The following is a 25,949-nucleotide window of genomic DNA, read 5'->3' on the forward strand; positions in this document are numbered from 1 at the left end:
TATAAGAGAAACAGGACTTTAATATAATAATATCCAAATCTATCATCGACTATTTACAACAAATAAATATTGCCCCTCCCAATTGGTAAATAGGCCGTGGAGAAGAGGCATCAGAGAGATGGGGTGGGAACATCCTCTCTTGTGCTGGTATTCCGGACACACCAAGAAAAGTCTCCCAATATCCTCCTTCTCAAAGCAGGAGAGTCCGGCTGTGTCCCTACTGCAGAGGAAGAGGTTGCACTGCCAACCTGGACACTCATTGGCCCCTGAGCTTAATAATAGCTGATTCTTGTTGGCCTTGAGTGTTCTGCTGGCCAACTAGAAATGGGCCCCAAATGACAGCATAGCATGTAGCTACAGGACAGAGTGGCACCTGTAAGCCTACCAGGAGCCATATTTCAGATGTTCCTCCAAGTGTCTGCCCAGCAGATGGAGTCTGGGTGCCCCAGCAGTCACCATGCCCCCAAATCTGGGGCTTACCAGGGAGCCAAGGACACAGGTTCTCTGGACTGGCCAGCAGGAAACTCCACCCCTGTTCTCCCCTATCTGCTGCCCTTCCTCACCTCTCATTCTCCTTGGGCCACTCCATGTCCCAGAAACAAGCCCCGAAATTGCTCCTCGGTCATCAGTTGTACTTATCAGCAGCTACCTGCAGCAGCATGATCTCTGTTATTATTTCCTACCCATGAAGCAAGAGGAAAAGAGAGGATGCAGACAGGGCCTAGATGGAGAATGTTATAGGGGCTTTGTGCAGAGTAAGGAGTAAGACAGCGAATCAGTCCTGGGTCTTTGCTCACATGGGAACCGTCTCCTTCTATTCCATCCAAGCTCTACCTGTGCTCAGAGTTGGGCATAAATAGACCCTTTTCCAAGACTTTATCCTTGTAGCTATCCCTTTACCTCTACCCACCAACGGTATGGGCCTGCCACTTCTCTGTTATCAGACTCAACCAATAAATGTAAAGTATTGGAATGGAGTCAATGAGTATTCTACCCAGGAAGTGGGAAGGTTCTCTGATTTTCACTCCCTTTCCCCCACTGCAGGAAGTGCCACAGATATTCACCTTATTCCTTTTCTGGTGGTTAATCTCCTAGAAGGAAGACAGCCTAACTGCATCAGAAAGAGCCCCCTAGCCATCACTATTTCCCTATGCTCACCTCTTCTCATGTTTCACTACTGCCAGGTCCCAGGAACGTGCCTGACACACACAAAAGACAGGGCTTGGAGCTAGACCAAGTTCTAAGCTCCAGAGAAAAGGGTTCATGAGGGCTAAGGCTCAGGGATCTAGTAGCTGTACCCTCCCTGATGACAGATGGGGAAGCTCAGGCCTCAGGCAGGAAGGAGGCTACTAGACCATTTATGAGCTTCCCGACTAAAAGGGGCCTGACTTCAGGGGCCTCTCCCCTCCATAAGCACCACATGAGGGGAAGATTGAGTCCAACTCAGTCGAAACCTCATGGAACTTTGAATTCAGAAAGTTCTGCTGCTTTACCAGCCTGGGTAAATTAGACACATATATTATACAGAGCTACTGTTAATTCACCACTAAGGTCGCCATGACTACCCAGCCCACAGGGGAAGCAGTGAGGCTCTTTTGACAGGAGATTGCCATGTGCTGAGAGCTCAGGGCTCAGTAAGAGGCTTTCCATTCCCAAGCCTCAATCCTGGTCACCCCTACCCAACCCCTAGGCTCACCTACCTCCAGATAATCTTCCATCACACAGTCCAGCATTTCCAGTTCACTGAGGATTGTGCCAAGGAAGATAATGACACTTTGTGCCATTGAGTGGGAATTGGATGTGGCCCTGCTCTCCAGTGGCTCCACACACCCTTTTTTGAAAACTCCCCATGCTCAGCCTCCTGCCCCACTACAGAGTTCCTAGGTAGAGCAGCCTAGGACTCTTAGAGTCTCCCTTCAATTCTCTTTTCATACTCTATGAATACCAGACTCCTCCTAATCACCTACTAGGGTTTGCTTTTGGCAATTACAGGGTCTGTGGTCCAGGGCCCCTGCCCACTCGCAAATCCATCCTACGCCCAGCAATTTCTACCCTCCTCCTCGTCACTTCTAATGGAATATTTCAGGCTTTGTTGCAAGAAGAAGTAGAACTGAAGGCAAAAGCCCACTTCTCTCTTAATCTGGCCTCCAGTTGAGAGAGCAGAGCCTCCTCTCTTCAAACCTGGAGCCACTCTCCCCATAGGCTCATTCACCTTTTTCCGTAGCCTCTTCTGAGTTCCCTGGAGATTCCTCACGAGATGGCAAACCACTACTCCTGCCAGGTTCACAGACAAGGTCAGTAAGGCCATACCCCTCTCACTCCATTTCTCACCACGACCACTGGCCTCAAACCCTAGATATCTGACCTGATTCATCTGATACCAATTCTATTCTGTCCTCCAGCATGTTTTGATTCTAGAACAATCCCAGCACCAACATTGTTTCAGTGTGTGACATTAGACCTGTGGTCTGGCCTCTCTAAGCCCATTTTCTCATCTGGAAAGTGTGAGAACTCCACCTAGCTCACAGGTTCTTCTGAGGACTCAGTGTAATATTACCATCATCATTGTTCTTACCCTTACACCTCCAGGTGGAGCAGGGCAGAACCCTAGAACCTCATAAACATCCTGTGAGGCCTGCAGCACAAGACTGTTATCCCCCCATTTCCCAGAAAGAGGCCCCCAAAGGGGTAGTGACTTCCTCAGGAGCCCACGGAAGAGAGGCCAACTGCCTCTCTTAACTAGAGGCTTTTTTCTAGCTGCCTTCACCCTACCCCCAGCACCGCCATTAACTAGAGTTCTGTCTTCTGAGCTCTCAAGTTATATCCAAGCTCTCATGTGGACAAAGCCACGATGGGAGAGTGAAAGATGGGATGTCTCAGGAGCCTAGTTTAATGGCTCCTGCCTGCCCCCGGCTCAAAGGAGTCTCTACTCACCAGGTTGGACACAAGGCTATGTCAAGTTTTCACCTCCCCAAGGAACACCTCAGGACATTTTCCTGCATAGCTGTCTTTCTTCATCCATTCAGAAACAGGACCTCCGAGGTGCCATGTCTGACTTATAAGGTAGGGAGTGACAGGATGCTTCATTTGCTGACCTTTTTTTTTTTTTTTTTACGACAATGACATTAGTTAACAAAATCAAGAAAGTTTCAAGTGCATAATTCAATAGTATGATACACACACACACACACGTACATATTGCATTGTGCGTTCACCGCCCATGTTTTTTTAAAGTTAGATTTTTTTCTATCACTGCATATTAGACCACTTTTACTCCATCTACATCCCCCCACACTACTACTCCACTACCCTCTGGTAACGACTAATCTATAGTCCATGTCCATGAGTCCCTCTTTGTCCTGTTCATTTGTTGCTTTGAGGTTTATATCCCACATATAAGTGATATCATGTGGTTTTCAACTTTTTCTGTCTGGCTTATTTCGCTTAGCATGATTAAGCTCCATCCATGTTGGCACAAATGGCAGTATTTCCTCTCTTATGGCTGAGTAATATTCCATTGTATATATGTACCACAGCTTCTTTATCCAGTCATCTATTGTAGGACCCTTTGGTAACTTCCATGTCCTGACCACTGCTATGAACATCGGTGTGCATATATCTTTTTGGATATGGGTTTTCAAGTCTTTGCAGTAAACACCAGTAGAGAGATTGCTGGATCACATGGTAGATCAATTCTTAGTTTTTTGAGGAAACTCCATACTGTTTTCCATAGTGGCTGTACCTATTTGCAGTCCCACCAGCAGCGTATGAGGGTTCCTTTTTCTCCTCATCCTCTCCAGTACTTGTTATTACTTGTCCTGTTGATAACAGCTATTCTACCAGGTGTGAGATGGTATCTCATTGTGGTTTTGATTTGCATTTCCCTAATTGCTAGCAATGTTGAGCATCCTTTCGTATGTTTGTTCACCATTTGTATGTCTTCTTGGGAGAATTGTCTCTCCATGTCCTCTGTTTATTTTTTAATTGGATTGTTTGCTTTTTTGTTGTTAATGAGTTGTATGAGTTCTTTGTGTATTTTGGTTATTAGGCTCTTATCGGAGGCATTGCTTGCAAATATATTTTACCATTCGGATGTTCGTCTCTTTACCTTGTTGACAATTTCTTTGGCCGTGCAGAAGAAGCTTTTTAGGTTGATGTGGTCCGATTCATTTATTTTTGCTTTTACTTCCCTTGCCTTTGAGGTCAAATTCATAAAATCCTCTTTAAGTCCAAGGTCCATGAATTTATTCCCTATGTTTTCTTCTATGCATTTTATTGTTTCAGGTCTTATATTCAGGTCCCGAATCCATTTTGATTTAATTTTGGTGTGTGGTGATAGACAACAGTCTGGTTTTATTCTTTTGCAGATGGCTTTCCAGTTTTCCCAGCACCATTTATTGAAGAAACTTTCTCCACTGCATGTTTTGGCCTTTTTGTCAAAAATTTTTTGCCCATTTAAAAAATGAGTTTACTTCTGGCCTCTCGATTCTGTTCCCCTGGTCTCTGTGTCTGTTTTTCTGTCAATACCATGCCGTTTTGATGACTGTCACTTTGTAGTATAATTTGAAGTCAGGCAGAGTGATGATTCCAGCCTTGTTCTTTTTTCTCAGGATGGCTTTGGCAATTTGGGGCCTTTTGAACTTCTATACAATTCTGATGATTTTTGTTCTATTTCTTTAAAAAAAAATGCCAGTGGGATTTTGATGGGACTTGCATTAAATCTGTATAATGCTTTAGGTAATATGGTCATTTTAACTATGTTGATTCTTCCAACCCAAGAACACAGAATATCTTTCCATTTCTTTGTATCTTCTTTGATATTTTTTAAATAGGGTCTTGTAGTTTTCATTATGTAGGTTCTTCACATGTTTCATTAGATTCATTACTAGGTATTTTATTCTTTTTGTTGCAATTGCAAAAGGAATTATTTTTTCCAATTCCTTTTCTGACACTTCATGATTAGAGTATAGGAATGATATGGATTTTTTATAATTGATTTTATATCCAGAAACTTTACTGTATTTGCTTATTGTTTCTAGTAGTGTTTTTGTGGAGTCTTTAGGGTTTTCTATATAGAGAATCATGTTATCCACAAATAGAGACAGTTCGACTTCTTCGTTTCCTATTTGGATACCTTTTATATCTTCTCTTGTCTGATTGCACTTGCTAGGAACTTCAATGTCATATTGAATAACAGTGGTGATAGTAGACAGCCTTGCCTTGTTCCTGATCTTAGTTTTTCACCATTAAATATAATGTTGGCTGAGGGCTTGTCATATATAGCCTTTATTATATTAAGGTACTTTCTTTCTATACTGATTTTGTTAAGTGTTTTGATCATAATTGGATGCTGTATATTGTCAAAAGCTTTTTCCGCATCTGTTGATATGATCGTATGATTCTTACTTTTTAATTTGTTTATGTGGTGTATCACATTAATCGAGTTGCGTATGGTGAACCATCCTTGTGCCCCTGGGATGAAGCCCACTTGATCGTGGTGAATAATCTTTCTAATATATTGCTGTATTCAGTTCGCTAGTATCTTATTTAGGATTTTCGCATCTGTGTTCATGAGAGATATCGGTCTATAGTTTTCTTTTTTTGTGTTATCTTTACCAGGTTTTGGTATCAGAGTAATATTGGCCTCATAAAATGAGTTAGGAAGTATTGCCTCCTCTTTGCTTTTTTGGAAGAGTTTGAGGAGAATAGGTATTACATCTTCTTTGAATGTTTGATAGAATTCACTGGTGAAGCCATCTGGTCCTGGACTTTTCCTTTTTGGTAGGTTTTTGAATATTGTTTCAATTTCCATACTGCTGATAGGTATGTTTAGTTTTTCTTGATTCAGTCTAGGAAGTTTGTACCTTTCTACGTACTTGTCCATTTCTTCTAGGTTATTAAATTTGTCATTATATACTTTTTCATAGTATTGATATATGATCAATTGTATTTCTGCATTGTCTGTCATAATTTCCCTTTTTTTGTCACTGATTTTGCTTATTTGTGTCCTTTCTCTTTTTTCTCTAGTAGTCTAGCCACGTGTTTCTCAATTTTATTAGCTTCTCAAAAAAAAAAACCAGCTCTTTGTTGCGTTTATTTTTCTATTGTTTTTTGTTTTCAGTTTCATTCAATTCTGCTCTGATTTCAATTCTTTCTTTCCTCCTGCTGATTTTAGGCTTCATCTGTTCTTCTTTCTTTAGTTTTTTAAGATGAAGCTTTAGGTTGTTTATTTGGCCTCATTCTTGTTTTTCAAGGTAGGCCTGTAATGATATGAACTTTCCTCTTATGACTGCTTTTGCCGTTTCCCAAATGTTTTGATATATTGTACTATCATTCGTTTCTATGTATCTCTTGATCCCTATTTTATTTCTTCTCTTTCTTAGTCATTCTTCAGTAGCATGTTGTTTAATCTCCATGTATTTGTGAATCTTCCCACTTTCTTTCTGCAGTTGATCTCCAGCTTCAAAGCATTATGATTAGAAAATATGGTTGGTATGATTTCAATATTCTTATATTTGTTGAGGCTATCTGTGTTCCCAGTATGTGGTCAATCCTTGGGAATGTTCCATGTGCACTAGAGAAGAATGTATAAGCAGCTGTTTTGGGATGGAAGGCTCTGTAAATGTCATTATGTCCAGTTGGTCTAAAGTGTCATTTTAGGGTGTTATTTCCTTATTGATTTACTGTTGGATGATCGGTCCATGTCCGACAGTGGGGTATTTATGTCCCCTACTATGATAGTGTTTTGGTCTGTTTCTCCCTTTCGTTCTGGTAGTAATTGCTTTATATATTTCAAGGCTCTCTGACTGGGAGCATAGATATTAATATGTGTTATGTCTTCTTAGTGCATAAATCCTTTATCATTATGAAGTATCCCTTAGTATCTTTCTTTACCTTTTTTATTTTGAATTCTATTTTGTCTGATATTAGTACTCCCACTTTTCTCTGAATGCCATTTGCTTGGAGTATCATGTTCATCTGAATCTATATTTGTCTTTGGAACTGAGATGCGTCTCCTGGTGATAACATGTGGTTGGGTTTTGGTTTTTGATCCAATCTGCAACTCTGTGCCTTTTTATTAATGAGTTCAGTCCATTTACATTTAGGGTGATTATTGAAATATGAGGTTTTTCTGTAGCCATTTTATCTTTTGCTTTCTGGTAGTTTGGTGTTTCCATTGTTTCCTTGTTTTTGCATTTCTGTCTGTTTTTTAAATTTCATTGGGTTTGTGGATTTTCTCTCTGGTCCTTGTTGTTTTATGTTGTGCACTTCAGTTCTGGATCTTTCTCATGTGATTACCATTATGAATATGTAGAGGATAGTTGTGTGTGTGTGTGTGTGTGTGTGTGTGTGTCCATTTTCTTCTGTGTGTGCCTCATCTCCATTTCTCTTTGTGAATTTGGATCTTTGAATCCTCCCCTTTTCTGTTATTGTTGTCTCAGTTTGTCCCTATGTATGCAGAACTTTCATTACTATCTTACAATAGCAAATCTCTTCTTACTGTTTAAGCTTACAATGCCCTGTGTTAATAAAGGTTACACTCCTCTTCCTCTAGTCGCCATACTCATAGTTTTTTTCTTTTTTATTTTGTTTTAGGTGAGTTGACCCCTTTTGGTATTTCCTCCAATGCAGGCCTCGTAATGGAGAATTTCCTCAATCTTTCTATGTCTGGAAAGAACTTTATTTCTCCTTCATATCTAAAGCAGAGCTTTGCTGGATACATTACTCTTGGCTGGTAGTTCCTTTCATTTAATAGTTTGAACATTTGATCCCACTCCTTTCTTGCTTGTAAGCTTTGTGCTGAGAAGTCTGATGATAATCTAATGGGTTTTCCTTTATAGGTTACCGTCTTTTTTTCCCTGGCTGCCCTGAGAATTCTTTCTTTGTCATTGATTTTTGATAAATTTAATATAATGTGTCTTGGAGAAGGCCTTTTGGGTTGAGATAATTAGGTGTTCTGTTGACTTCTTGTATTCCAAGCTCCAACTCATTCCTTAGATTTGGAAAATTCTCTGCAACTATTTGTCTGAAAATGCTTTCTAATCTCTGCTGCTTTTCCTTCCCTTTGTGAATGCCCATTATTCTTATGGTGTCAGCTAGTTCTTGTATTTCTCTTCCATTATTTTTCATTATTCAGTCTCTCTCTTCTTTCTTCTAAAATATGTCTAGATTTCAGTCTTTAATATCACTGATCCTTTCCTCCTTTTGGTCAACTCTATTTCCCAAGCTTGCTATTTCATTCTTCATATCGTGTAGCATGTTGTTCACCTCCAGAAGTTCTAATTGGTTCTTTTTTAGTATTTCAATCTCCTTGCTAAAAAAAACTCATTCTGCTAATCTAGTTGTTTTTTCAATTCCTAGAATTGTTGATATAGATCATTTTGGATCTCATTGAGTTTTTTCAGAAGTACAATCCTGATTTCTCTGTCATTTAAGTCATATATTCCTATGTCTTTAAGCTTATTTTCTGGCGATTTTTTCTTTCTGAGATGCTTTGTCACCTTGGTTGTTCATAGTGTCTTGATGGACTATTCTCCACCTGGCCATTAATGACAGTGTATTCTTTTTTTTTTTTTTACAGAAAGACTTATTATATAAAAGTCTCTCTTTAGCTTATTGCTAAGAATGTGTTTTTCTTTTGATTTCCAGTAGGTGGCATCCAAGTCTCTTACATCCCTGCTTCGAGACTTAAAATTGGCTTTTTTTTTTCTTATATTCAATTACGATCACTACCCTCAGTCTCAGTCCCTGTCAGTGTTACCTACAGTTTTGGTGGCATTTGCTCAAATTCCCCTGGGGTTCTGCAGTGTTCAGTCTTGGAAGATGTGAGGGGAAGGCACCCTCTGGGTTGGTGGTTGAGGGTTGGTGCTATCTCTATGTCTCAGCCTCACTCTGCACAACCATGGCTGCTGAGAACCAGCTGTTGCCACTCTGCAGTTAGTTCCTGCTCTGCTTTCTTCTCTGATCCTGGGTTCCGCTGTTGCATGCAGCTCACAGATCCCTTCAACAGGGCTGTTCAAGGAACTGGCCACCACTTTTCCCTTGACCCTCCTCCAGCAGGGAGCTCCAATTACGAGAGGCAGCTTTTTTGTTCCTCATAATCTTCCCCCTAACTCACAGTTCTGACCTCTGGAAGCTCTTATGTGCAGATCACTCACTCACTGCTTCTGTGAAGACCGGTTGTTACCTGTTGAGTTTTAGATGTTCGCCTTATTGTTATTTCAAGGGAAATGATGTGGGAACATCTCTTACTCTGCCATGCTTCTGACATTACTCTTATCATTATTGTTTTTAATATAAGGATTTTACTTTTTAGATAAACAGAACATAGAGTCAAGTGTCATGTCCTGGCTGTTTTATGGGTATATTTATGTCCTTCCAAGAATTATAATTTAATAATATCTAACTTCACGTTCCATCAGATATTAGATGAGCCGATTACTTTTCATATACTTTCGGCTAAAAGAAAACTAATTTTACAGAGATGTGCTACTTTGTACTATTTCAAGTAGATCTACCAGTAATACATTTTTTAAACAAAAGCAATACATGTGCATGAAAAAATTATTCAAACATTTTGATGAGCAAAAAATTAAAACAACAAAAAAACCAGGCTTTTCCTTTTCACAGGCCCTGGTCCTGCTCTGTAGAGGTAATTTTTATTATATATAAATACTATATAATCACTTAATTTATCAATTTTGAGTAAAATCATTGACTTCCTATAAAAGATAAAGAATAAATTTCATTTTTTCCACTTTGTTCTCCTAAAAGCACATTTTCCATTTGTTCTTTAAACTGTTAAGGATTTAAAAAAAATTTTGCTTTATCTTAATAATATATTACTATATTTAATATTATGCTTAAATAATATACTGTTTTTCTATTTTCAGCAACATTAACTGACTCAGTAAGATGTAGAGATTAGTGCCCCACTTCCACCCCTTGCAACATTCTCCATCATGGCTTTTAAATTTTAGCCAATACAGGTGGATGTTTATTTAGTCAAATCTTATGTAATTTACACTCTCCTTTGTTATTATAATAAAATCTTTCATGCTTTGTCCAAACATATGGAAAATAATGGAGAAAATATACATGGCAAATATAAATACAAGACTAAAGCCCAAATTTTGATAAAAGTTTGATAAAAGTAATATATTCTTACTTTAAGGTAAGGAGGAAGAGACTGAGGACCTTAGAAGCGATAGTAGATGCAGAAGATGTGCTCGTGAATGTGTTTATTCATAACAATACCTCAAATAAGCTCAAGTGCTCTTGTTCCCACTAAAGATGTATTAAAAACATTATGACCAGCAAGCAGGGGACACACATTACTTTTTAGTGCACCTGGAGTGTTAAGACAAATTTCCCATGTGAACTCCTCAGTGAATCCTTATGACTGCTGCTGAGGGGATGCAGAATTAACCATAAGAGAATTCTGTATAGGACTCAAAGCTATCTCTATATGCTTCAGGCTGGACTTGGGGTCGCAGGGGTCTGGAGGGGAGGGCGGGGGAAGGCAGAGCACACTCAGAAAAGAAGAATATGAATGAAACACACTAGGGATATCTGAAGAGACTGCTCAAGACCTGAATTAGCTCCAGGCTTTGAATCCTAGTCTCACCCTCCACCCTACAGACCTTAAGAGTTGGTACCTTAGCTCACCTTAACCCATTCCTGGCTTCTGGGTGTAGCACATGTGCATATGTATAAATATTTGTGTTTCTCCCAAAATTTCTATGCTAAAATCCTAACTCTTAAAAATGACAGGAGTTGGGGCCTTTGGGTGGTGCTTATAGACCCTCATTAATGGGATTGGTGTCTTATAAACGAGGCACCAAAGAGATCTCTAGCCCCCTCCCACCATGTGAGGACACAGAGAGAAGGTGCTGGCTACCAACCAGGAAGAGAGCCCTCACCAGAAAGTGACTTGCTAGCACCTGATCTTGGACTTCTCAGCCTCCAGAACTATGAGAAGTAAATTTCTATTGTTTCTAATCGACCCAGTCTCTGGTACTCTATTATAGCAACCCTAACGGACTAAGATGTATTTCAAAACTTACATGGAGAGTAAGAACTATCTTCATTTTGGCAAATGTAAAGTTGGGTCAAGTCAACGAATAAAAAAATTTTAAGTAGAAAATTATGGATTATTGGATTTGAAAATACTGAATTGGTTTGTAAAAGGATGAGTGTGTGTGTGTTAATGTCCCAAAAGTCTTTGTGCCGTTGAAAGCTTTACTAACTCTAAAATTATAAAGGATCCAAATTTATAAAATTATCATTTAAAGGCTTAACTATGTATAATCCTCTTATACTTAGATTTATGAATTCAAAGAATACATTTTTAATTTTTTGTATATAGGTCCCTCTGATTGAAAATGTGACAAAACAAACACTACTTAAAATTCACAAAACTAAGTTTAAAAGTTCTGTGTCTGGGTTTACACAAGCCAAAAACATTATGTAGGGAAGCTAGAGCTGAGGACAGAGGAAATAGAGTAAAAATCCCCAGGAAATAGCCAAATTTTCAGGATCAACTTCAGATTTTCAAGGATTATGAATTGGTGGGCCTCGAGTGAAGATCTCTAAGGGGCAATGGAACTAGGTGACATCTGGTTCCCACATGAAATTAAGAGAAAATCATCTAAGGTCTCTCTGACAGATTGAGGGTAGAGCTGGAATGAGAGATCTAGAAGGCCCAGAAGGGTGCAGAGGTACATGTAGCTGGATGGTGAGAGAAGGGCAGTAGTTCAGCCTCCTCTTCTTATTTTCCCCTCCCCCCCCCTCAGGAACCTTTGTGACTAGGCCACAGCTCTGTGATGTGGGTGGGCCTGGGGTTCTGCTCCCAAGTAAACTTCCAGTGCTCAGTTGCCAGAAGTCAGCAGTGATATTCAAACCATGGAAAATCCTCTCTCTTGAAGAGCATTATTGACACATGGATAAGCCTCGTCTTCACTCCCTGATTGATACCATCCTCGCCTTCCTGTGTGGACTGGGGCTCTTCCTCCTGTTACTCTTCTGCTTCCAGAGTAATCCATCTATACCACCACCTAGGAAACATAGAAACATCAGGAAGGTAAGGAACCCTTGGCCCAGACCCAGCAAAGCTGATCTTTTTTCTTATTATTTCACCTTTTCTGAATCACCTAGAGAAAATGGTGAGACGGGAATTCTTGGGAATGAATAGAACATCACGCTCTAGGAACAAGCCAGGCCGAGCAGGGGTTAGAGCGAGCACACGGATTTTGATCTGAAGATCTTGGATCAGGAGTCCAGGTGTGGTGGAGGGCTCCAGGGCACAGTCCCAGATGCAGTGACTAATGGTCAAGGACTGGATACTAAGTAAGAGTTGGATCTCTACAGAGTGACAGGCCCCTGAGCACTAGTTCACCAACCGCTTTCCCATGGCAGGTGTCTAAGTCGAGCCTCTCCTCTGTTGGGGCTGATCCGAGGTCAGTACAGAGCCCCTGAGCGCCTCTGATTAGAGGCTGGAGTGGGGCTCTGGCCTGGGAAACCAGAGTCCTACCTGACTGAGCTCAGAGGGGCCTGTAGTTCTGAGAATGTGTGTTTTTTTCTTTTTCTTGAGCAAGAAATCCATGGTGGGTTTCATCAAGATTCTTTTTTCCATTCATCCAAGAAGAAAAGCAAAATATTTTATCTGCTTTACAAAAAAGGTAAAAGGGGAAAAATTAGAGAGTCTCATTAATTAAATGTAGAAAGTCACTTTGTTCATGAACACTGAGCTTCTGTAGCTTGTCTAGAGACAGGAGAGTAAGAATGAGTCTAGCTCCTCACATTTTCTTGTCTCTCAGCATTCGGTGGAGCCAAAGAGGAGGAGAAAGATCAGGAAGAAAAGTAGAGTTTTGAAAGGTGAGTTTCTGCCCCTCAGCCCTGTGCCAAGGGGTTTGCCCCCCACCTCTCTGGTCCCTGAGGGTCCAGGTCCAGGTCTCCAACGATGCCAGCAGTGGAGCCTGTTTCACAGGAAACAGAGCCATCGGGAAGGCTCTTGGGAAGGAAATTAAAATCCAGATACTTCCCAGAATTGTGTTCTGAATGAAGCATCTGAGAGCCTGGAAATGGGTGTCACCCAGCAGGGGCATTTGGACTGTCGTAGATCAATAGTATCTGACTGAAAGGTGAGACCCCCCAGCCCCACCCCTCCGCCAGGTCCACCTTTGAACAAGTTGTTTATCATCACTCAGTTTCCTCTGTAAGGTGCCCCCTGACCTCTTGCTCCCCTATAGGGCAGTTGTGAGGTCCGCAGTGGGTAATAGATGTGGAAGCACTTTGTAAAAGAAAAAGTTTTACCCTTCTTGAGCCTTGTGATCACTGTCAGGAATTGTTGTCTTTGACCTGAATGCTTGGGCTCCAGAGATCTCCCTTCAAAGTGTCTCCCCTAAAGGGCCATTACCCTAGCCTCCTGTAAGACCCCTAAGGCCCTGCCTTAACCACATGACCCGGTCTCCTGATTTCCAGCTAGCAGAGATTGCCTGCAAGAACTGGAAGAGGCTCAGAGCCTGATTTCTCTTCTGCAAAGGTAAAGAATCTTCCCCTTCTCTTGGGTCCGCCACCCTTTGGGCTGCTGGACACCTTGAACTGACATGGAAGGGAGAGCAATGGGATCAGGATATAGCTACACCCTGGGGTGACAGACAGCAGGAGCACTGTGGAATAAATGTCGGGGATGGGGAGGACCCTAGGCACCAGGTGCCCACCCTGCAGGATCTCCTGGCCCCACGTGCCCCTGGCTGCAGCTTGTGCCTCCGTGTCCTGCAGCCACCTGGGAAGGCTCCCTGACAAAGGCAGCTTTTGTCAGAGCTCAGGTCAAGAAGCCACTGGTGAGGCGTGCAAAGCAGTTCCTGAGGGAGCCCGCCAGCCCTGTGCAGAGCCTGTGGAAGATGCTGCTCCGTCACGTCCCCGTTGGCTTCCCCAGCTCCTCCGACTGAACGCCTGCTACCTCTGGCCTCCTCCCTGTCACAAAGTCCTACTACCTATTCAGTTCCTGTTCATTCACACTCATCCTTGAGTGGCTCTCAGCCACCAGAGCCTTTCCTTCCCCTGGACGACCTTTCACCACGGCCACTTGCACTTTCCCCTTCTACCTCATACCTCCATGATTCAGAGGCCCACTTTCCACCTCCAACAGCCTCCTCTGCACCACCACTGTCAGACTCCACTATGACACCTCCTCAGTGTGACTTGATGGCACTCCCACTCAGGACCATCCCACAAAGCTCATCTCCACACACACCTTGGTCGGCTTCTCCTGTCGCAGTCCCAGCCGTCTCAGGCCTTGACCACTCAAGCTGTTCCATTTTAACCCCGTCTCAGTGGCAGGCAGCTGCCAAAGCCTTGTGCCTCTCAAACTCATCACAGTGCAAATCCCAACAAGAGCAGCTGTCCCACCACTCACAAGAGGCCTTGCTCAGGAGAGACTCCACAGACAGAATGGTAGAGGCTGTTAGCCCCTCCTTACTCGAATCCGATGACCAGAATCTCCTGGAGATACAAGTCACAGAGAGAATCAAGATAAAGATTTCGAAGGAAAAAGGCAAAGACAGATTATATCCAAAACAAATGAGCCCAGACTACCACCTGAATTCTTTGGGGAAAATGTTGCCATCACTAGGTGCTGAGCAGGACACCACAATCCCCCAACCCTTCTGGACCGCGAAAGATAAGCCAGAGCAACTGCCTAGTCCTCAGCAGCTCTCATATCCTAAGGTCTTGGGGGACCATCTACAGCAAAAATACAACCAGCTTTTTTGGGGTCTCTCCTCTCTGCACAGCGAATCCCCGGTGGCTACTTCCAGGATCTCTGAGAATTCTTCCACACTACAGTCTCCCTCATTCTTATTCAATGGAATCTCAAATCCCTGCCCAATTCATCTGCAGGCTAAACTACCTCCACTGCTTTCCCATTCCCAGCCCCTGCCCCAGCTGGAGTTCCAACCTCAAGCCTTGATTCCAAGGATGCTGCAATTACAGGCCCCACCTCTGGCTCAGGCCCAGGCCCATTTCCAATCTCCTGTACAAATCCTAGGACCTTCTTCTCCATCCCAGATTAGAGCCTGTGGTGTGTCTTGCCCGACAGCCCGGAATGAGCTAAAATCTCTCACCTCAATTGAGATTCAAAATACAGAATGGCCCTTGTTGCCGAAGCAACTAGAAAGTGGGTGGGCTCCGCCGTCTGTGATCGAAAGATCTCAGGAAGTCTTTAATATCTTCACTCCCAACCTTCCCGAGGACAGCTGGGTGGGCTCCATCCTTCCTGAGAATTTCCAATCAGTCCAGAGCTCCGGAAGCAATTGGAGCAACACCTCCAAAAATGGCTTATCCAAAACCGCTGGGAGCTACCTCGGAAGATACAAGAATCTCTGGAACTAAGGCAGCTTCAGAGCGAATTACCAGGGAAATGTCCGGTAAAGGACAAGCATGGGGCCTCACGGCCCTCTTCCTTCACAGGTGAAAGCAGCAAGGATCCGCAGAAGGTGGGGTTCCAGCTAAAGCAAGACATGAGCAAGGTCCCTAAAAACCTCTCCAGGTCCTCCGAGAGGCCTATAGTGGCATTTCAGGAAGTAGACTCTGAAGGGTCAGAAAATGACTGGATGCTTTTAAGAAAGGACTTGACAAGTGGTTTGCCGAGGAGCTTAGACAAAAATCTAGAAAACATCCCAAAAGGCCATTTAGGCAGGAATTGGGGGCAAACCAGCGAGGGTTTAATCCCCGTGAGTGTGCGTCGATCCTGGCTTGCTGTCAACCATGCTTCTCCCAAGTCCAACGCTCACATGGAAACCAGGAATTTGGGAATCTTAAAGGGTTGGGAACCCTGGGTGAACACCTCCCACAGGGTTTCCTTCCTCGACACAAACACTCAAGAGATGCTGGAAGCACATATGACAAAGTTTTGGGTGAGGCACATGTGGGGCCTGCCCCTCAAGCTCATCAAGTCCATTAATCACTTTAAGTTGAAAAAGGATCAACCCTCACCCACTCTGCAGTTTGCCTTTACTCCCTCAGCTCCCTGTGTCCCTGGAGATCACTCGATAGTCCAGGTTGCTGAAGTCCTTGGAAAACTTCCTCAGCCCCATCTAGGAGAGAAAGCGATAGGAGAGGAGTCAGTTCCCACCCTGGAGAGGCCTCTCCTGGCCCCCTTACCTGTGTGTGAGGAAATCCAGAGGGCTCTGGGACAGATCTCACTTGGTGATGACCATGGGACCACAAAGGCCCCTCTGGCTAGACAGGAGGGCAGGTCGCCACCTCAGGCCGTCACACTCACCTGGCAGAGTGGGATTGTGGAGTGGGCCATGAAGGACAGCACAGAGCCCAGTCCAGGTTCAACAATGTCCAGGAACGAGCCAGGAGGGAAGAGTGGTCTACATGCCTCACGAGACCCCAGCCATCAGGTAACAGTGCCAGAGATGAACATAGGACCCCAATCTTTGAGGGCCAAGGAAGCCAGGGAGGCAGGGAAGGCCACATTGTCCCCTGCTTTTCAACCAGAGTCTAGAGACATCTTGGGAACCAATGTGCTGACAAAGTCCCAAAACAAAAATGCACATTTGGGTAGTTTAGAGGCTCCAGGGACCAGTAAAAGTCCCCTATACCCTAGAATGACTGTTCTCCAAGATCCAGGAGAGCCACGCCTTAACACAGAGATGGTTAGTGAGTTTAAGTCCAACGTAAAGGTACAGTCAGAGAACCTGCCACACGAGTGTCCCAGACACAAGCCCCTTGCTACTGACAACTTGGCCTCTCAGGTGCCTCAGTGCCATCCCCAGGGAGTGCCCAATGGAGACAAGCTAGTTTTCCAGATGCTGTGTGGCCTCAAGGCAGCCTCAAGCAGCAGTCCAGAGCAGCAGGAGCCCAGAACCAAAAGATATCAAGGCTTTTGGAAGAATCAGAGCGAGATGTTTGTCCCTACTCATCAGAGACAGGACTGCAGGTGGCCCAAACCAGGAGAGCATGCAGAAAAGCTCGAGAAATTGGGGACCTGTCAAGACAGGAGTATGAGTTCCTCTGCCCAAGCCAGAAAAACTGTAGGCTCTGTTGGGAAGAAATACCTCCAGCTGCTGCCAGAGAAAAAACAAAGTGTTTTACAAAGCTTCTTCAAAAGAAAAATGAGGATTTTCCCCCATAAAAAATTCCAAGGTCAAGATGCTTTGCAAAAGTGCAAGCCCAAATCAGCCACTGCCCAGAGCCAACAGTCAGTCAAAAGCAGATCAATTCTGGACAGCGAGAATGTGGAGGCTCAGGAGCTCATGACAGCTGTGGGACAGATTCTAGAGAAGAAAATGGCCATTCACCATGGACTTCATGCCACGAAGTTAAAGGAGCACAAACGGGAACACCCAGCCCCAGTATGTGTGTGTGTCTGCTGCCTTCCTTACTCCACAGAGCAAGCGAGAATGATGAATTACACCCCTCACAGTCAGCAGGCTGACTCCAAAGACCAAAATTGTTCTACCAGGGAAAAGCAAGTCAGACCTGAGAAGTCCTTGAAAAGTGTCAGATTCGATGATGAGCAGCTGGAAGTGAGTCGCAACCCATCCCTGGCCCCCAAGAAAACACTGTCTCCAGTCAGTGCCTGCCAGTATAGGCCAAGGATGCCGTGCACGCCAGGCCACCAACCACACTGCCCACGGCATTTTTTTTTTCGAGGAAGGGTCTTGCCTGGTCCGTGCTTCACTAGCCTTTTCTAGCAGGCAAATATGTCTCCAAGAAAAAAAAAATCAGTCCATGTAGAGAAGCGTTTTCTCATTACTACATTCAAAATATTTACTTTTCCCCAATATATGTTTTTTTCTCATAAAAGGGTGGTGTAGTGACTTCTTGTGCTTGCTAGGTGTGTGCTTTGGCCTCGAGAAGAAAGGGGCATGGAGGGAGGCTGATCGTGGCATTGCGAGCTTACTCCTTACCCCAAGTCCCTTCATTGCCCCTGATATTTTCACAATACTTTCATTACTCAAACAACAAAAACTACTCTAAAACAAGACGAAAAAACCCATAAAAACTCCACTCGAGGATCTGGTTCAACCCATCTTTCTCCTGCTTCCACTCAGCTTTGAAATCGTGCAGCTGTAGGAAATAGGTTTACAGGGGCCTCACAGGGTTGGACATTCCCACTCAGGCTCCAAGAATTGTCAGGAAGTTTTGGAGTGGGGAGTTCAGAAGCAAGAGAAATCTTGCCCCTGGATCTCTTGGGCCCTAAAGGCTCCTTAAGGTCCCTTCTCACTCTAATGAAGGCTGCGATGGGGATGGCCTTGTGAACCCCTCTCAGCTTAGCCTGAATAAAATGTACAGCTCGCCCTCCCCCACCTCTGCCTTTCCCACATGTAGAGACCAGACAGATGGCACTTCCTGCTTTGCGTGTGCGTAGGTGTGAGCCTCAGGGAGGATGATGATGAGGGCTGTGTTCACTCCTGCCACAAATGAATGAATGGTCATGGTCACTGGTGACCTGCCTTTCCCTCTATTAACCCCAGGGGAGGAATTCTGGATGAATGGAACAGGGTGTGACTGTATGTGGGTAACTATCTGACAGTCGGATACCGTGAAATTTGGGTGGGATGTGGGTGAAGAATTGAAAAGGTTGGATCCAAGAAAGGAGGCAAAGTGACACAGAGTGTCCATAAATATGCAGCGACCGAGAAGCCCTGATGTCCCATCATCATCTACAGGTATGGGAGGAGGGAAGGGGAAAGGGCCCCAACCTCTGTCTCCACCTTCTTCAGCTCTGAGATCCCAGATATAAAGAAGCCACCTCTAGGGCCAAATCTGCAGAATTAAAGCAAGTCAGGAATGGTTAATTGTCTCCACAATACAGTTTCTAAGCTTGCACATCCTTGCCTCCTGAATTCTAGAAAAGATGACTTAACAACAGGTGGAAAAGCCAGGACTAGAGAACTCAGTGTCACTCCCAGTCTGGTGACCTTTACATAAACACATGGCCCAAGGTCTGCTCCAGGGGAGAGTTGGGGACTTAAAAGGATGAGAGACTGGCCTGCCATCACGTAATAATTCTTATGTGATTCTAGCCTTGCTTATCCCAGAGCCCTGCAGGAGACGAAGACACCACACAGGATTTATCACACGGGAGCGCAGAAGTGACCTGTCCAGAATGGGTGGTGCAGTCCAGGATTGGTCCTCGGCGTGGCCTGCTCCTAGTGTAGCTTGCCTCCTCTCTGGCCCCAAACCACACAGAAAAAAGGGAGACCAGGAACAATCTTTCTAGAGTGATTCTGCACTTTGTGCCACACTTGGCACACAGGGGGCCCAGCTCGGGTGTCCTTGCAGTGGTGGAGAGTCCTGTTCTAGAACAACCCTGATCTGATGACAGCAGGAATGGTCCTGCTCCCACACCTGTCAGGACCCCAACATGTGGGACCAGGACCAGGGTTGAGGGGTGCAGGAGCATAGGCATTCTCATGACACAGGATCTTCCTGGAGCTAGTTCCTGCTTCTGGGATCCTGAGCAGCCACCAGGCTGGGCACAGCAGTGCAGCCTGGACCTGTGGAAGGGTGGGACCCAGGGCAGGAAGTGCCCCAGGTCTTCGAGTGCTTGGGAGAGGGTGTCACACAGCTGAGACCTTGAGCCTGGCTGTGCTCATGGGTCGTCTCAGGCACCGAATGGTGAATTCTGAGAGTCGGGGGGGAGCTGGACATGCACCCCATGCTCCTGTCAGCATAAGTACCAGAGTGACTGGGATGCTGACGGAAGCAGCAGCAGGAAGGGGCAAGTCCCACTGCTCATCTGTTGTTGCTGTCTTTCATAAGGCACAGTAAGGCCAGCTATAGAGGGACCCACACAGGGACCTCTCACATAGAGATGACACACACAGACACCTCCTAACAGAGACCTGTCACACAGAGACCTAACCCCAGACACCTCCCAAAAGAGAACTCTTCACACTGAGGCCTCACAGAGATGCCTCACAACAGACATGTCACAGAGCCACACAACACAGACTTCACAAAGGTACCTCCTAACAGACACCTCTCACAGACACCTTCCAGAGAGACCTCTTGTTGTCCTACAGAGACTTCATAATAAGACCTCCACACAGATTTCACAGACATCCCACAGAGACCACCCATATAGACTTCACCCAGAAACAACACACAGACAGCACATGTGGCCTCACGGAAACCACCTGAGCACCACCCACTGACAATTCCTTCTTAGTGAATGCGCAACTCAGACAACTGACAGCAAAGAGAGGTATTACTTGTGTCCCCTTGAGATCCTCGAGACACTCTGACATTGTCAGGTCAGCATCATACTAAATGGTGTTCTCTACTTGGAGAAATGCTTGGGAATTTTTGTTCTTTTGTAATGTCATTGCCTCAACAAAAAAAATAACAAATTCCACATGTAGATTTGCAAAATTAATTATTCTTCAGGTTTTCAGTAGCTTGACCTTCAGAATTCAACATACGGTACATCAAAGACTTTACATGAGGAATAAAACTTCTGTCATTGTCCTGATTGAGCTGAAGACCATTAAAATCTTAGAAACCTCAGGGAAAAACAAAAGCCTTTACTGTGAAGTTGGCTTCAGTAAACATCAAGTAAGATTAGACTAAAATCTTGTATTTTGGTAACTTACATTTTTGAATACATACTGAGTTTGTGTCATAATTTTTTTCTGTGGAAATGTATCAGTTTCAGAATTGAAGATAAAATCTACCTAGAACTAATATAACAAAACTACATTTTATATGTAATATTGTTTTATAGAAAATATATAAGAAAACACTTGCTGTGCACAAATTCACTGAGGAATGTGAAGTTTTAAAGATGGAAGAATGACATCACCAGTATATGTTTGTGGCCAGTTTCTGAGCTATGTGGTACATTTATATGCACCTATGTAATGGAGAACTCATTGTTGAATCTCATAGTCCATCAAAGAATTCACACAGGAGAAAAACCCTATGAATGTAATGAATGTGGGAAAACCTCCTCCCAGAAATCAAACCTCAGTAGACATCAGAGAGCCAGTTTCTGAGCTATGTGGTACATTTATATGAATCTATGTAATGGACAACTCTGGATCTGTTCACTTTCTGTTTTTGAGTGACAATCTCTATCCTTCCTCTGTTGGTGTCCTTCAACTTAATGCTGTTAGATTTTTCCGTGCCTGCTATGTCAGAATGTTGATCTAGCCCTGTTTCTAGGATCTTGTAGATCCATGAGATTTCTCAAGGCTGTGTGTGTAGGTGGAGGGTGGGTAAGGGTGGGAGGGAGGTGGATGCTGATTTTTTAATTTAAAGTTTTCAATTACAATTTTTATTCACTATTTTGTATTTCAGGTGTACAGCATAGTGGTTTGACATTTATATATTATTTATGAAGTGATCCCCAGGTGTTGGTTCTTACATGTTCTTTTGGCTTTCATTTTATGCCATTCTAATGGTTCGTTTTTCACCGAGTAATTAAAAAGCGAGTCTTCCTAGCGGTCTTGTATGCATGTAACCTGAGCATCCAATCCGGGACCTTTTCCTTAACTCCATGATGCTTGCTCACACTGCAGCATTGCAAACCAGTTAATTTTACCTTGCTTGGATAGCAGGTTTTAGAATTGGAATAAAATCAATGCTACTTTCATGTCCAGTACCACATAGTATTGAAAAGTACTCACTTTTGGGGGAAACAGTATAGTATAGTCTTAGCCAAGAAAATATTTGGTCAATCGCTTGTCATTTCAGGATGTGGTTTGGTCAGCACAGAGAAGGACATAAATGGGATTCTCATTTTTAAACCTGGACCACTAAAAGTTTCTCTCAATCCTGGCAAATTGCTTTCTGCAAGTATGATCTGGTAGATTGAGTATGTGGACAATATGTCAGTCGATTCCCACGAGTAAGTTTTCCGTTCCCCATCTCCTTTCGATATGGCGTGAGGGAAAATGATGGTATATCTTTAGCATTAATTGGAGGACAGGTATTTCTTCGACAGTGGCTTATTATCACTTAACTTAGTGGCATCACTGCCAAAGAAAAGAGCCAGGAGTAAGAACCCACCATTGGATGAAGGCTGTATCATAGTACCACTAGGACTAGCGCACCAGAGACTGGATCAGCACTCTTGGCAGGAGAATTCAAGTAGCTAAGGGAATGTTTACTCCTCATTCTGACAGCTTAATGCAATGTGAGCTTACTGCACTGTACCAAAAGGGAAATGAAAGTCAAAAAGCATCTTTTTCTACATGCTTGATTTTTTCAGGAAACTTGACTTATAGAAAACCAAAGAAAATTATCCAACTTGGAATACTTTAAAATTAAAAAAAAAAAAATTAACTTCAGTTTAGAATTGTTGTAGATATAAAGAAAAGTTACAATGGTAATTCCTATATACTCCTCACACAGTTCCCCTTCTTAACATCTTTTATACCTCTGGTGCATTTGCCATAAGTAACTTTGATACATTATTAACTAAACACATTATTTTTCTGATTTCACTAGTTTTTCTCTAGTGTTTTTGTATTCCAGGATTTCATCCTGGATACCACATTACATTGAATTGTCATGGCTTCTTAGCTTCTACTGGTCCGTGACAATTTCTCATACCTTCCATGGTTTTGATTACCCAGACAGTTTTGAGGAGTCTTTGTCAAGTATTTTGTAGAATATCTCTCAATATGGGTTTCTATTATCTTTTTTATGATTGCACTGGTGTTACAGGGTTTTTGTAGGAAGACCACAGAATGAAGCTATTCTCATCCTATCAGTAGTATATGATGTCAATGTGAATGATCACTGATAATGCTAAACTTGATCACTTGGTTGGAGTAGTGTCCCTCAACTTAAAAGCAGGTAAAGCACCGTGCTTGCTACTTGGTAAAGATTTCTTTTATAAATTGTTTATCAAATTGTACATAAGATAAGATCAGATTTTTTACATGTTTCTGATTTTAATGTTGGAAAAAATATAAATAGAAAATAACAACACCCAGAATTTAAAAATAGCCTCAAGCCGATCCAGTTCAGAGTCCAAATTTTTGGTTTTTAGTGTTTATTAGAATATGAATGAATCGTTGCCCTTTTCTTTGTTCCCCAGGATTTAACTTTAGGATTTTATTTATCTTCACATCTCATTAGGAGAGAGGTATCCAATTCATAATACCTCTTAATCTTGGAGTTTAGAGCTTGAGTAAGGAAAGGATTGACAGAAATTTGTTTGCATTTTATGAGCCAATCAGCCCAGAGTTGATTATGTTAATGCAGAAAATGGAAGCAATACAAAAATGACCAGCCATGATAACTAAGAAATCTATGATGGTAGGAGAAATAAATCAGTCTTAAGAGCTAGATGGGGTATCAAAAGCCAAATGCCTGCATAGAGTTTTTTAAAAGCATTGATAAATTTATGGTACTAATAAGATTTCAAAAGAATGGGTATGTTATCATTAGTTTGGGACATATGGGCCACTGGCAGTTGACATAATGAGATGGATACATATAAGATTATGAGCTGATGGTCACTCCCAGATATTAGTGTAATAGTGAAACTATGGAAGGGTTATAAAGCAGCAAGAATTCCTAGTGAAGCAAGAATACATGAGCATATGTTATTACACACATACAATGCATATCATCAGACTTAAGTGTGGATGAAAATCTAATAGGAACTCATAAAATAACACCTCTGGGAGAGAACAAAGTTAATTGGAAGAAATGTGGCAAGCAGTTCTATTGATAAACAACGTGTTTCCAAACAGGCATGCATTTATCATAGAGGATAATAACCTGGGCTTCTGATCAAGATGGTGGAGTAGGTAAATGCTATGCTTTCCTCTTCTCACAACCACACCAAAATTACAACTAAACTGCAGAACAGTCATCATGGGGAGTTGCCTGAAGTCTAGCTGAACAGAAGTCTTTCAATTGGAAACATACAGAAAAGGCTACCTTGAGACTGGTAGTAAGGGTGGAGATATAGACCGGGCTGGTCGCACATTTGTGTGTGGCAGTTGAGAATTGGGAGGGATATCTCAGCTATGGAGGTCCCCTGAGAGGAGCAAGAGGTCCTGGCCCCACACTGGGCTTCCCAGCCTAGGGTTCCAGTGCCAAGAAGAGAAGTCCTCATGTTTTCTGACTGTGAACACCAGTGAAGATTGTAGCTGAATGAAATAGAAGGTGAATGGAGTCATAGACATTCCTTTTAAGAGGCTTTGCTTGCAGAACTTATTTGCTAATGGACTCTGCATCAGCTCCAAGTCTGGGGCAGCAGATCGAAAGGCTCCAGGGACATAAGGAGAGGAAATGAGGTATCTAGCTTCAGTGAGGGGGCCAGAGGGACAGCTTTCTCAAGGCAGAAGTGCTGGTGGAGGCAACTATTTCTTCAGTGAGTCCTACCCATACCTGGTATGCACTTGCAGGTAGCCATTATGACTGAATTTCCATCAGTTTGGCTAACACTGGTCGATCCGCCCTGGTGATATCCTGATACCCTGCCTCACTGAACTTGCAGTCCCACTGAGCCACTTTCAGTAGCTTTTCCATACAAACGGCCTGCCTTGGTTCATGCTTCAGACTTTCCTAAAACTTCTCAAAGGATCTCAAAACCCAAACAGTATCTGGCCTCAGTGTACCTTGTAATTCTTGATGAACAGACCTAAGTCTGGCATTAGCAGCGCCTGCCTGGTTCATGGCTTGGCCACTTGATGTGCCCCTAAGCCTCGTGTGGGTGGTAGCCACCTACAAATTGCTTGGTGACTCTTGGCAGGTGGCCCTGGGTAGGGCATCGGCTACAGCTGAATGTGTCCTGCAGCTAGGCCTCGTGCAGGAGGCCACAGGGCCGGCACACCCAAGGGTTGGCTGTGGACCGAGTCTGAGCAGCACTTGGGGCTGCATCTGAACACAACACACATAATGGGCGGACCGGGTAGGCACTAGAGCCCTGGTAAAACAGATCCTTCTATGTGGGATTTGTCCCTCTGGCCCCCTCTTAAAAGGAATGTCTATGTGAGAACCGGCCAGTTCTCACAATGAATCAGCCTAAGGATCAATCCCTCTCAGTGATGTGCAAACAACAACCAAGGCTCACATACAATAAGAGACACACACAATCCATAGAAGGCACACAGCTGGAGCATCTGGCTCGGTGACCAGGGAAGACTGTGCCACTGGGCCCCACACGACACTTACTGTACAAGACCACTCTACTAAGACTAGGAGAAATAGCAGCCCTATCCAGTACATAGAAGGAAACACAGAGAAACAGCTGAAATGGAAAGACAAGCGTCCCAAATGAAAGAACGCAATAAAGCTCCAGAAAAAAAAATGGTGACACAATCTAACATGCAGAATTCAAAACACTGGTTTTAATGATGCTTATTGAACTTAGAGAAAAGAATAGATGAATTCTGTGAGAACTTTAACAAAGAGATAGAATATAAAAATGGAGATCGAAAACATAAAAACCAGTCAGAAATGAAGACTACAATAACTGAAATGAAGAATTCCTTAGGAGGAATCAATAATAGACTGGATGAGGCAGAGGACAGAATCAGCGATTTAGAAGATAAGGTAACATAAAACACCAAATTAGAACAGCAGCAAGAAGAGAATCCAAAATGGTATTTTAAGGGCTCTCTGGGACAAGACCAAGTGTACCAAATACCGCATCATAGAGGTACCAGATGGAGAAGAGAGAGAGCAAGATTTGAAAACCTATTTGAAGAAATAATGATGGAAAACGTTCCTAACCTGGTGAAAGAAATAGCTATAAAAGCCCAGAAAGCACAGGGAGTACCAAAGAAGATGAACCCAAAGAGACCCACACCAATCACATCATCATTAAAATACCAAAGGCTAAAAATGAAGACAGAATTTTCAAAGCAGCAGAGAAAGCAATTAGTTCCCTACAAGCGAACTCTCATAAGACTGTCAGCTGATTTCTCAACAGAAACTCTGCAGGCCAGAAGGCATTGGTACAA

At 43.2% G+C, this 25,949-nt stretch overlaps 2 long non-coding RNA genes and 1 pseudogene across 2 annotated transcripts; 2 read left to right on the forward strand and 1 right to left on the reverse strand.

Annotated features, from left to right (window-relative positions):
- Window positions 1-959, reverse strand: LOC111735424. The gene is made up of 2 exons (XR_002778779.1): window positions 564-959; window positions 1-220 (listed from the first exon to the last, which is right to left on the reverse strand). It is a non-coding gene; the product is annotated as an uncharacterized LOC111735424 (long non-coding RNA).
- A 6,199-nt stretch (window positions 960-7,158) lies between these two features.
- LOC111735423 lies at window positions 7,159-22,885 on the forward strand. Its single transcript, XR_002778778.1, has 2 exons — window positions 7,159-7,348; window positions 21,375-22,885. It is a non-coding gene; the product is annotated as an uncharacterized LOC111735423 (long non-coding RNA).
- Window positions 12,683-20,820, forward strand: LOC105311134 (annotated as a pseudogene).
- Window positions 22,886-25,949: the final 3,064 nt, after the last annotated feature.

The sequence above is a fragment of the Pteropus vampyrus genome, unplaced genomic scaffold (assembly GCF_000151845.1).
Source record: "Pteropus vampyrus isolate Shadow unplaced genomic scaffold, Pvam_2.0 Scaffold1000000569, whole genome shotgun sequence".
NCBI lineage: Eukaryota > Metazoa > Chordata > Mammalia > Chiroptera > Pteropodidae > Pteropus > Pteropus vampyrus.